Here is a 12,496-nt window from a genome sequence, read left to right on the forward strand (position 1 = left end):
GCTTACGTTATCAAAAAAATGGATATTAAATTTTGAAGTAAAATGTACGTACTATCGAAATATAACTGTAAGTTAGGTGAGACAAAGTAGTATGGAGAAAAAAAGTAATCTTGATCGTATCAATGGAGAACAAATCTTTTTGGGTTAATTTAGGATTTCAAACAACTAATCAAAATTTATGGTCGATTACTTGTTTCTGGGGCTGGTCCCAATCAGTTGCTTTAGGCGCTCATACAAGTTGTCAGACAGTTTGGGTTTAGTGTACTGACTAACGGGTGCGAATTTAGTACTAATTTGGACTTTTCGTCTAACTGGCCCCAATTTGGTGCTAGTTACTGATGAGATGATATAAATTTAAATATTTTGTTCATCTAGTCTGCATATAAAAAATGCCCAGAGCCACCAGATAAATTTCATGAGACTTTATAAATAAATCATAACATGTGATTACGAACCCTATCACGAGACTATTTTTTTGTAGAAGTCTTCCAGCCAGGATCCCATTTCCATTTTCCTCACTCAATTGTTACGCTAACTCATACCGCACGTAGGTTACCCATGTTACCGTAGGTTACCCATGTATTCAAAGAGCAAGGAGACGACTACGACGACGACGACATCGCTTCCTTGTTGAATGACGAATTTCTTACACGAACCAACACGACGTGGATCATAAGGGTTCCCCTACCTGATGCGAGTTCGTTCCTTTTCCTACCATCTACGTTGCGACACCGCCGTCGTATCGTCATATGCAACGAAGTCCAGGTGTTTTTCCCCAGCAAGCGTAAGTAATAGCACAAAGACGTCTTATTACCCGTCCATCCACCCGTCCGTTTCCACCTTCTTCTCGACGATTCATCGGAGCTATTGTTGCTGCTGGTTGTCGCACAGCCACGGCCGCCGGTCACCTTCCTTCTCTTCTTTCGTGCTATCCAATAATCGAACGAGCCGCGATCTGGAACCCACCGGATGGCACGCTCCCTCGGAAGCGCTACCAGACGGTGCAGAAAGACGGCGATTTCCATTATGATGTTATTTGGAACGCTTTTCCTCAACTCTATTTGGTGTGTTTTTTCCTGCAGATCAAGAAAAGGGACCTTCTTTTTATTCAGCCAGCGTATAGCGTAAAAAAGTTGCTCGTAAAACTACAGCTTTGGTCGCCTACAGACCTTCTTCCGCTCAACCTTAGAGGAACCTTTCAGGACGCTTGGTAGGAACACATGACGCGCGTACTCTACAGGTCGACTATTCGCCCCCCACAAGTCACTGACTCATGACAAATTACTGGTACTGCTGACGACTTGCTGCTTGCCGGCTTGCTTGGTGGTGGCTGGTTGTTAAAACGACAGCAGTGGGTTTCAACATATACACATCATGAGCCCTCTTGAACCAAATCTAATTTGGTGCCTTGCGGGAAGTGCATTGTGCTGGGCTAAGAAAGCATAAATTCCGCTAGCTGTGGATTGTTCCAATTTGAGCCGATTGTCGTTGAGTCGATGAATACTTCAAATAAATCAATGAAAACACTTCACTCAAAATTTAATCAATTTTGGACCGTTACGAAAAATGTGAGATCGAAGTAGTCATGAAACCTTGAAATTTGATTTAGTGGCAATAGCAGTTAATTTTATGTCTTCAACCATATTCCCGTGATTAATTGTTTACACCATTTCGGTTGGAAATGTGCCGGATGATATTATCTATTACATTGTGACCCATATGTTGATCGACTCAAAGGATATTACTAAATGAAAGTAAATTTTGTACCAAAACAAATTCATCATTTTTTATAATTTTGACAAACAAAAAGTGAAATGTGGTTCTGCATCCCATTACGGGACATTTATTTAGTTCGTCTTCGCAGCTACCCCAACCGAACACAGTCCTATTTGCTTACGTAGATCATTGTTTTAGGAGTGCAATGACTGACACATGCCAAAAATCGAACGAATGCTACCTGTTAACCATATTTCAAAACTGACGAAAGGTGTGACCCGTTGTTTCGAAGTGTATTCGATCGCACATTAAGCTATACAAACCAAAATTACCTGAACACAGCCCACTTGAGACGAGTCAAATTAGTGCCGAAACTGTACCTTTCATCATCTTAACATCATCCCTGCGAAGCGAAGACCCGACAAGACGAAGAAGACCCACTGTGCAAAAACTGGAAAGTCATAAACGGTGCACACCCTCACCCTTCGCAGGGTAGAAGACCATTGTTTTTAGTCCTGTTTTTTTTCTCCCATTTTCCATCACTAAAAATGTGCTTCTTTCGAGTGCATTACCAAACGCATTCTTTTGTTTTTCCATCCCCCTTCGTCGGTTGGCCGATTTTTACAACCGCCGCACCGTTGTTGCCTTCGGGTCAAAGTTATACAAGACAGATTCAGAGGCGCTCGGAACATGAGTTAAGTTTTTGTAAAATTCAGAAGGTCTTCTAAAGGAACAGTTTCGAAAGTGCAGAGCAAACTGAGGAAAAATAAAGAAAACAAGCACTTGAAAACTAACAATGGACGACTTCGCGCATTGGTGTATGATTCGATCTCGATCTGCCGGAGATTCCAGAATTTTACAATATGGCGTCAAGGTTGAAGCGAGGCCTGCCTTATTTGGGGATGTGGCAGCGATGACGAGACTTCCAGAACTTTCCATGGGTTCAAAAGGCATGCCTTGTTTTGGCAGTAGACAAATATGTTCGCAACATGCTGGCAATGATTACATCGGTTAGATAAGAGTCTTAGTGAAAACAAATAGTCACGTGCAGCGCAACACTGTATAATATGGTGTAGTAATTCGACTTCGACTTCGCATAAGTTGCAAAATTTTATAAATTAATTCGAAGCGAAAATATGTCAAGTCAGCTTTTTCGTGTTTAGAATTCTCCTCATCAGTAACTAATAGCTGCACGGAAAAAAATTGTTCCCAAAATCATGCATAATGTGCCATGAATTCTGGAAATTTTTACGTTACAATAACAGGACCATGAACAAAAATCATGTGTTTCATAATTATGTTTAATTTCTCTTAAGTAAAGCCAACATATCACTTTTATTAGTGGAAATACGGGTGTTTGTTTTGTGAACTTCAGTCACGGTTTTTCTATACGTGAACTAGTTCACAACTTTATAAACATTATTCATAAAAGCAAAGGCTGACTCATGTTGTTATTTTTGTTATTGCATTGAGCACCACAAATCGTGTTCATGATATATTTCACAGAATAAAACTGGTGATATCATGAACAGTCACATTATTACACGTGTCAAATTCGAAATCAAGTTCTAGAATAAAATGTCACGATAACGTGAACAGAAATTACGAAATCGTGGCTAAGATCCTGAAATCATGATATGTTCATGATTTCATGATCTTAGCCACGATTTCGTAATTTCTGTTCACGTTATCGTGACATTTTATTCTAGAGCTTGATTTCGAATTTGACACGTGTAATAATGTGACTGTTCATGATATCACCAGTTTTATTCTGTGAAATATATCATGGACACGAATTGTGGTGCTCAACGCAGTTTTCGTGCTCTGTCCAGACATCACACTGTACCTTATCAAATGAATAACGAAGTTCGAGGTTCTACTAGTTTTCTAAAATCTACTGCTCGTACCTCACACAATTCGTGACAAAAATGTCAAAAATCGTGACTAAGATCCTGAAATCGTGAATATGAATCACTCTACTCATGATTAAAATGTAACGATAACGTGAATAGAAATTACGAAATTCGCGAATAAGATCCTAAAGTCAGGATAATAAATTCCGCCAGTCTGACCGAAAAATTCGATAGTAAACTCATGAATAAACTAGCAAGGTAACGTGATGAGGAATCAGAAAAATCGCGAATCATTTCCTAAAATCATAACCATCATGTGACTGGCGGCTGTGTATTCTCAAATTATGAACAAGAATCATAACAAAAACTAAACATGTCCAGAGAACAAAAGTAACCCAACCAAACTTTCGACGGCGCTTCCGTATGAAGCATGGCGTCCGATTCGCTGGCATCCGGTTCGCCGGCGTCCCGACGACCCAGTGCTCTGTCTCAGTCTACTCGACTAGTCCCCGGCGGTGGATCTAACCTACTCCGGCAGTGATTGCTCTCCCGAAACCGTTGCTCGCTGTTCATCACGCCATTTCCGCTGTAAGTCAGTCATGATCTGCGGCACCACTCTGTCGACCGCGTTCCACGTGTTAGCGTCGCTTGTCATTCTGCAGACGACATTATCCGGGTTAATATCCGGTCCTCCCGTGTCAAGCATATCCCTGCGCGTTAATATAGACCTCAGACATTCGAAGACCACATGCTTCAGTGTCTCCTCGACGTTCTCACACTCCGGGCAAAATGGTGATGTTGCATGCCCGAACCGATGAAAATGCTTCTTGAAGCAGCCTCTCGGTGCTCTCTATTAACCCACGTCAACAAGTGTAAGATGAGCCGCTAGGTCCACCCTCCCTTCTCCGTATTGTCCTATTCCTGCGGCTACCTCGCTATCGAATCGATTCTCACCATCTTTTTCACATTTCTGGTATTTCTCTGATTGAGGCACTCGATATCCTCCGCCAGGGTGATGCAGATGGGGATCATCCCAGCGAGAACGCATACTGCCTCCGACGATATTGTTCTATGTGCGCTCGCGAATCGTACGGCCATCAGCCGGAATATCCTGTTCAACTTTTTGCGGTTCCGCTTGTTGTTCAGTGTCGCTTCCCAGACCGGAACCCCATATCGTAGTATCGAAGGCGAAACACTAGATAGAAGACGTTTTGTGCTGCTTCTCGGGCAGCTAACGTTTGGCATGATCCTCGCTATTGCGATCCTCGCAAGCGTAGTCGGAGTGGTTGTTGAAACTCAACCGGTCGTCAATTATCACTCCCATTTGCTTCAGGGCACGCTTCGATGTAATTACGTGCCCACCGACGTCGATCTGCATCCGCTGAACCGCTTTGCAGTTCCTGACCAACAACACCTCCGTCTTGTGGTGAGCTATCTGCACCATGACCCTGTTCATCCAGCGCGTCTATTGTCGACCTCCACTTCTTCAATTTTCTCACTGCTCACCGTTAGTAGCACGTCATCCAAGAAACCCACGATTTTCACTTTCCTGGGCAGCCGCAGTGTTAGGACCCCATCGTACATCTTGTTCAAAAGAGTTTGGTCGAGAATGGAGTCCTGAAGAACGCCCGCTGTGAGTCGCATTGACTTCTGCCGTTCGTTCTTCTCGTTACAGCAGCACTCTGCTCTGGAAGTAGCTCCTCAGTATCTGGCATAAATAATAGGGAACCCTCATTGTATGCAGTATCACTGCCGTTTAGATGTCTGCTCCGCACTCTCGCACTCCGCACTGCCTGAATTGCATCCGCTGTCCATGGAGTCTCATGTCCGTGCTCGCCCTGTGTGGATTTCGTGAGTCTATTAAGAATGATGCTTCCCAGAAGTTTTTCAGCAAACATACGAGGCCAGATTGCCCGGTTGCTTCCCTGGCTTTGGCAGTAACACCAGCTTCTGTACCATATTTCGGGGGAGTTTCTGTCATCTAGATACTTCTGCAGCACCATCCTGAACATGTCCGGGTATGCCACGATCGCAGCATTCAGCAGCACGTTCGGTATTCCATCCGGACCGGGGGCATTCTTTGATTTCAGGCGTTTCGATGCTTCTGTGAGCTCATCGTTAGTCACTTGCCGATCATCTGTGTTTGCTTCTTCTTCTTCTTCTTCGTACGGTGTGGGTGGTCGGGTAGGTGGATCGTGTGTCGGGAAGAGCCCCTCGACGATTATCTTCAGCGTACCCGGGCACATTTCGTCTGGCATCGCCGATATTTTCGCCATCACCAAACTGTACGCGTCGTCCAAGACACTCTTCTCTATCTGGCTCCAACATTGTTTCTGGACAAGCAGCGCGTAGTGTACTAAGTGTTTCGTTCCACCAGTAAGCTGGACGCCGTCTATTGCGTGGTTCCAGGTTTCGCGGCATTGTGGCGTCACTAGCCGCCACCAGTGCAGTAAAATTTCATTTCATTCAATCGAAACTGAATGAACGCAGTCAATCAGTCGTCTGCAGTAGCATTCACATTCATTTAACGCATCAGTTGTTGTTAATCTGAAGCTGGGTTCATGGCACTTCACTCACCGCTGCTTTCAAATGAGTCGCAATTCATATTCAACCTCCTTCGTTTGATCCTCTCAAATGAATAGATCAGCTTTCAATTTCCCGAGTGAGCACCAGTCAAATGAGATCCGGGTAACCCTAAGACAAAAAGAGACAACTGGCTTCGTATTTTTGGTTATCATGCCTTTCTTGTGCCAGATGACAGATGAGTGTATGCAGCTAGCGAGGTTGGCAGTGCAGCCAATTTCTTTGTCATATTTAGATATGTTGCTATAATACACATAATAATGACCGTTTTATTGACACACATTTCGCATTTATCTGGTACTAATCAATCCAACATTTTTATCACATACTACATGTTTCTAGCAAATTTGGCCAGCATAACAGCCTATTCATCAGAATCAAATTTGCAACAAAAATATTATAGAGATGAACGTACTACCAAATAACATTTTTCATTGCAACCAGTTTCAATAAGCTGTTATTAGTAGATTCATTATTTTCGTCTGAACTCTGCGAATTTAAGAAAATTTGAAAAAGAAATATGATAGCCGCAGTATGCTATCATAATTGTACGAAGCTGTCAAATTCATTGCTAAAATCAAATATGTAATTCAGCTATTTATTTGCACCTCTACCAATAGTTCCCTGTGTACAATTCCGATGACATGGTGAAGAGGTAAAACATTTCCACACTGGTTATATAGGAACACATTACGAGCACAGTCTATAGTCTACGAGAATCTTTTTTTTTTCAGAAAGAATTCGAAAAGGTTCTGCTCGATATGAATGCTATAAATAGGTCATATCGAAGGTGGGTTTATTGATTTGAGGTAACCAAAAGGCGCCATATTGGATTGATTGATTGCAAAATGTCCTCAATCATCAGTTTCCGTCATCTAGTGACCATCATTGCAAAAGCGATATAGATATATATTGATCATGGTTTTTATTGTGGTGGTTACCCGAAACCGCCATCTTTGTTTTCAAAATGGCCTAAATTCATAAATTACGGTATTTTATGATTATTTTAAATGATACCCATATTGATAGTTGTTTTCACAGTTTCTTGGTCACTATAGGCCGCAATCTTGGATTTCAAAATGGCCTAACCTCCTTTCAAATGGAATCCATGTTGCCCTCATATCTGATTTAAAAATGACTTTAACCATCGAGCTTGAGCTTGACCTTGTACGACCACCCGTAGCTGCTACTCCGTTATCGATCTAGACTAGCTGAAGTTGCACAGGGAATCAGTAGTAGTGCTTGGGATTAGGGAAACATCTTTCAATGTGCAACTCCTGGTAATCCTAAAGTGTTTATTGAACAAAACCGGCGCCGGCCTGGCCCGAACGTAGATCGCAGAAGGAACGTTAGTCCGATACTTGCTTTTGCTAGGCAACGGCTTTACTTCCCTTCCGAAGGAAGATTTTACACCTCAGAAAAATCTCAGCGACCTCGGCTGGGATTGCACCCAGACTAACTGGGATGGGTGGCTGTCATGCTTACCACTCAACCAACTACGCCTTCATTTAAAATGACTAACCATCGATTTCCGTTATCTATCATCTTGGACCTTTAACGAGTTCGCCCGTTTACACCTAAGACAAGATAAAGCAACTAGTAATACGATTTCTGTATATTTCTGTATTTTGGTAGTACGTCCATCTCTATTTCAAAGTTTGTGGCAAATTTGATTCTGATGAATAGGCTGTTATGCTGACCAAATTTGCTAGAAACATGTAGTATATGATAAAAATCTTGGATTGATTAGTTCCAGATATATTTTGGCGAAATGTGAGTTAATAAAACAGTCATTATTATGTGTATTATAGCAACATATCTAAATATGACAAAGAAATTGGCTGCACTGCCAACCTCGCTAGTTGCATACAGTCATCTGTCAACAATTATTCACCAGGGCACAAGAAAGGAAAGAAAACTCTCCAAGAAGAAGAGAAAGACAGGTTCGGAACATTTGTCATTTTTGAGTGAATTTGTTTTATGTTTGTTAAGCAGAAAAGCCCACTACGTCATTTGTTTTATTCTTTTCTTTTTCATATCCTCCTGATTTATCAGCTTCATCGAAAAAAAATACAACCTTACTCATACAGAGAAAAAATGCTCGTACCTGTATCCGTCTTGAGTTGCCTCGTCTTATCATAGCCTTTACCCTATATTATTTATTATCTTGGTCGGAGTTATTTTTATGTCAGTGAGTGTTCCTTCATATTCATTTGTGAGTGGTTCATTGGAATGGTTCACTTCCATTAGCTGAGACCGTGCTAATGTGAGGTTGGTGTTCAATAGAAACTAAACAGGCAAAAACGTCAAATGACTAGAACCTGTTATTCAATTGACAGTGAACTTTGAGTGACTCAAACGAAGACGGCAGCCGAACTCAACTGATATAGTGGTGGTATGTTTACAGTGAAAGGCTCGAAGTTTCACTTGAAACGATTATTTTCGTTTGAAATTGATATTTTACCGCACTGGCCGCCACAATCCTTCTTGCTACCCCAACCCCACATATCCTGACAAGACTCTTCAACATGCAGTAGGTCTACGGGGGAATTCCATCCAACCGTAACTTTGTCCACCTCCAGCGCCTTGTCAGTAGCAGTTACTGGTAAACGAATCATCGCTGTCTGAATTCCTCCGTACCCCTTGTTCAATCGGATCGTCATGCGCACCTCGCCCAGGTTTCACTGCTGCTTCAGTGCACCTCACAAGATTTAAGGCCTCAACTTTTGCCTCTTCACCCAGTGATTTGGCAATGAATGTATACTACCCATGGTCGCATATTTGTTCCGTTTTCTATGGAATTACCTATCTTTATGGGACTGGTTTGCAATCATGGGCAGTATAGTCGAGTTGTCAATCGTGGGATCCTGCATCAACTCGAAGAGCATCTCACCTTTTTGGGTATGCCTAATTCTTCTCACATTTTCCCCCAAATTCCTCAGCTCCGAAACCTCTCTGATTTTCTCGAAAAGCACTGCATACGGCGTCATGTCATTGGTTTTGACTAGCACAGCCGAGGGTTTTCCTTTCAGCTCAACTTTTTACACTTTCTGCCGCTTTTGCTTTTACCAGTGTTTCTTCTTCCGACCTACAACGGTACTCCAGCTTTCTCCTGGTTCAGTGGCGTCCTTCCCTTCGGCATCAAGAACGTCCTCGCGAGTCTGACTCTTGGGCTCGTCCGGTCTTCCTACTCCTGGCGAGGTCCTTACCCTCTTTGAAGTCACGGAAACTGACATGTTCTCCACTCCAATTCACTTCTCCTTCCTGTGCTCCATCAGCCCACAGCGTTGCCGTGTAGCGTCTTTCGGATTCTAAGAACCATCTCCTCAATTTCCTTATGGACACTGTCTTGCGTCCACAAACTTGTGAAACTCCTTTACCAAGCACTTCGCTGTTACTATAGTTCTGTGGGGTATTACTCACCCCGCTCTGCTCCGGCTGGTGTTGCTGCTGCTGCTGCTCCTTCTCCTCCTGTTTTTGCTGAATAACTTCAGCTGTTGTCGATGGTGGTGACCCCACCAAACCACATCTGGCGAAGGAATTCCCCGCGCTTACTTCATATGTGCGGGTTTCGTGTTCTTTCTCCATTTTGTTATTGGGTCCCAACTCCGGGCCGCTATCTCCACGCGTTGTACGTAGTTGCTTCCTGTGATCTCATGATTATCTATGCAAGCAGGGAGCTCATGCTAGGGTTGATATTATCCTTCATGTGGAGTAGTGTTCAGAGCCGGATCGACATAAAATCGAGAATGGTCTATCTGAACCTAGTACCTACAACTATCGATGATGAGCTTTGAACGTACCTGGAGGCTTGCCAAAGTTTCAACAAGACGGAGACAGCCGTGTTGTTAGCAGACTCAACCATTTCAAGTCGGTTTCATCCTTCATTAGTCAGGGATTAGAACAGCACGCCTGTCAGCCTAAAGTCGCCTTCCAATTCGTGATCCGTGGCCTTCGCCATAATCAGGATGTTACTGGTGTCGGTGTGCCGGTTGGTCTAAGGTGCTTTAATAACTATGATCTTTGATTAATGGAGTCTTAGCATCTTATTAAAAACAGCACGGACTCGGAGTTGCTTTCGGAGTTATGGCTTTTTATAGGTTTAGCAGAGCTCAATGCTGCCCCAACCCCACATATCCTGACAAGACTGTCCAACCTGCAGTAGGTCTATGAGGGGAGAGAGGGAGGGGGTCATTGGGCTCCTGAAGTTTGTTTACCTCCCTCTTCTCTTGTTTATTGCCTTCATCTATTATGTCACCACTTAGCTCTCGTCTCCGTGAGCCGTTTAGATGCTGATTCCATGAACCATTTAGCTCCTGTTTCCGTGCGTCATTCAGCTCCCAGCGTTATCACAATCTACTCGGAAAGTCCCCGGCAGTGAACTCACCCTACTCCGACTGAGAGTTTTCCGGCGGAGGAATTTATCCCTACACCGAAATCAGCTTCCTTGAGCCATTTAGCTCCCAGCTCAATCAAAATCTACCCAGATATTATCCGGCGATTAAACTATCCCACTCCGACTTAGAGCTCCCTGGCAGCGGAATTTCACTCGGTAGCGATATATGTTTAGTGATCCAATTAGCTCCCATTATAGTCACGCTCTAGTTGAATAGTCCACGGTGGTGAATTTACCGTACTGTGAATTTCCCGGCGGTAGATTTCTCCCGATACCTAGCCTATTTAATGGGCCAGCCAGTAGGTACCGAGGTCGGTCCAGCATTTCCGGATCAAGCGTAGTGCCGGCATTACACTTTTAGCCTGAGTGGGTAGTAAGACAAGCATAGTGTGAGTGATTTATTACTGGAGATTTGACGCATTTTCGTAATACACACGCTTGTATTACATTCACATAAAAACACTTGTAGTGTGTTCGTGTAAATAGGATCGTAGTACATCGAGGATTTCAAACGTGCGTATTGTGTGCCCGAGACACATGTGTGGTAGATTTCGAGTTAATTAGTCCAAAATTTCGAGTGGTTAATTACCCTCTAGGTTATTTTCGAGTGGGTAGTACTACCTATACTACCCACATTATCCGCCGGCCCTGAAACGACCAACTGCTAGCTATTCGATGCGATCTACTCACTCTAATCCCAGGCGGTGGATCTAGCCTACTTACAAGTTACCCGGTTGGGTATCGAAGCCGGTTCTGCGATTCCGGTGAAGCCTGACATCCGTGTCACTGGTACCGCGACAACCTGAACCCGATGCTACGTTGCTTACTACTCAACTGGTCCCCGGCGGTGGAGCTAGTATATACCGATGGAGAATTCCCGGACGGCGGAATTTCTCCCGAAACTCGATTTGTAGTTACGCGGCAGCTTTCTATCCGACTGCGCTACTTTGTTGGTCTCTTCGTCACTTTCTACGCACCTCGGAGTAGCAAATCTTTTCTCCCTGGACAACAGTCAAGGCCCGTTGCGGGAGCAGCCAACTTTAATACCGGAGGGACTCGAGTTAAATCATTCATCGTATCACTAGACACGGAGAAATTGATATAGAAGTGGCCACCTTATTTTCACCTTTGAAGTACTGTAAAAAAAGATCATTCGTCCTCAAGGTTTAAAATTTTGAAAACACTTGATTCTGCCTATTTATTTATTAGACCAGTGTTTTGCAATTGGGCTTATGATGTTGACATTTTAATAGCAACTCAAAATAACGTATCAGAGAATCTCAAAGTAAGACGCAATATGTGACGATTGGCTTATTTTTTCCGCCGACGTTCTTCTTTCCACAAACTATACGTTTCTTTACTTGCAGATCCTTTGTTTGCCAACTATTTATCGAATTCTTCCGGTATTTCTCATCAACGCGTTTTTTGACAGCTGACTTTGTTTAAGGTAATCACGTATTGCTCGAGTATTGTTCCTGTCAATCAATCACACTTACAGCTAATGCTAATATGGCTAATATGGTAAATACTCGTTCTACTTTGACGCACAATTTCTGTTCAATCCAATTCATTAGGCGACAACAGTGGCGGATCCAAGGGGAGGGTCCTGGGGGTCCGGACCCTCCCCGAACATTTTTAACGTCTTGAGAAATTTTAAAATAGTTTCTATTTTAAATTCGTTTTAAATAAAAAATCATTCCAAACCAGATTCGACCACCAAAACTGATTTTAATTAAATGATGGTATTACATATTACGCATTGTACAATGAACATTTACAAATCGAAATTTCGGACGCCCTCCGAATTTTTTTTTTGGATGCGCTCATGGACGACAATAATTTTATTTGGAAAAATAATGACTCCTATATATTCCTATAAACATATCAAAACTGCCAAACCCTAATTTCCTTATTCCTGCAGTAACTTTTGTTTTCTATGAAGCAAGTT

This window comes from Topomyia yanbarensis, chromosome 3 (assembly GCF_030247195.1).
Source record: "Topomyia yanbarensis strain Yona2022 chromosome 3, ASM3024719v1, whole genome shotgun sequence".
NCBI lineage: Eukaryota > Metazoa > Arthropoda > Insecta > Diptera > Culicidae > Topomyia > Topomyia yanbarensis.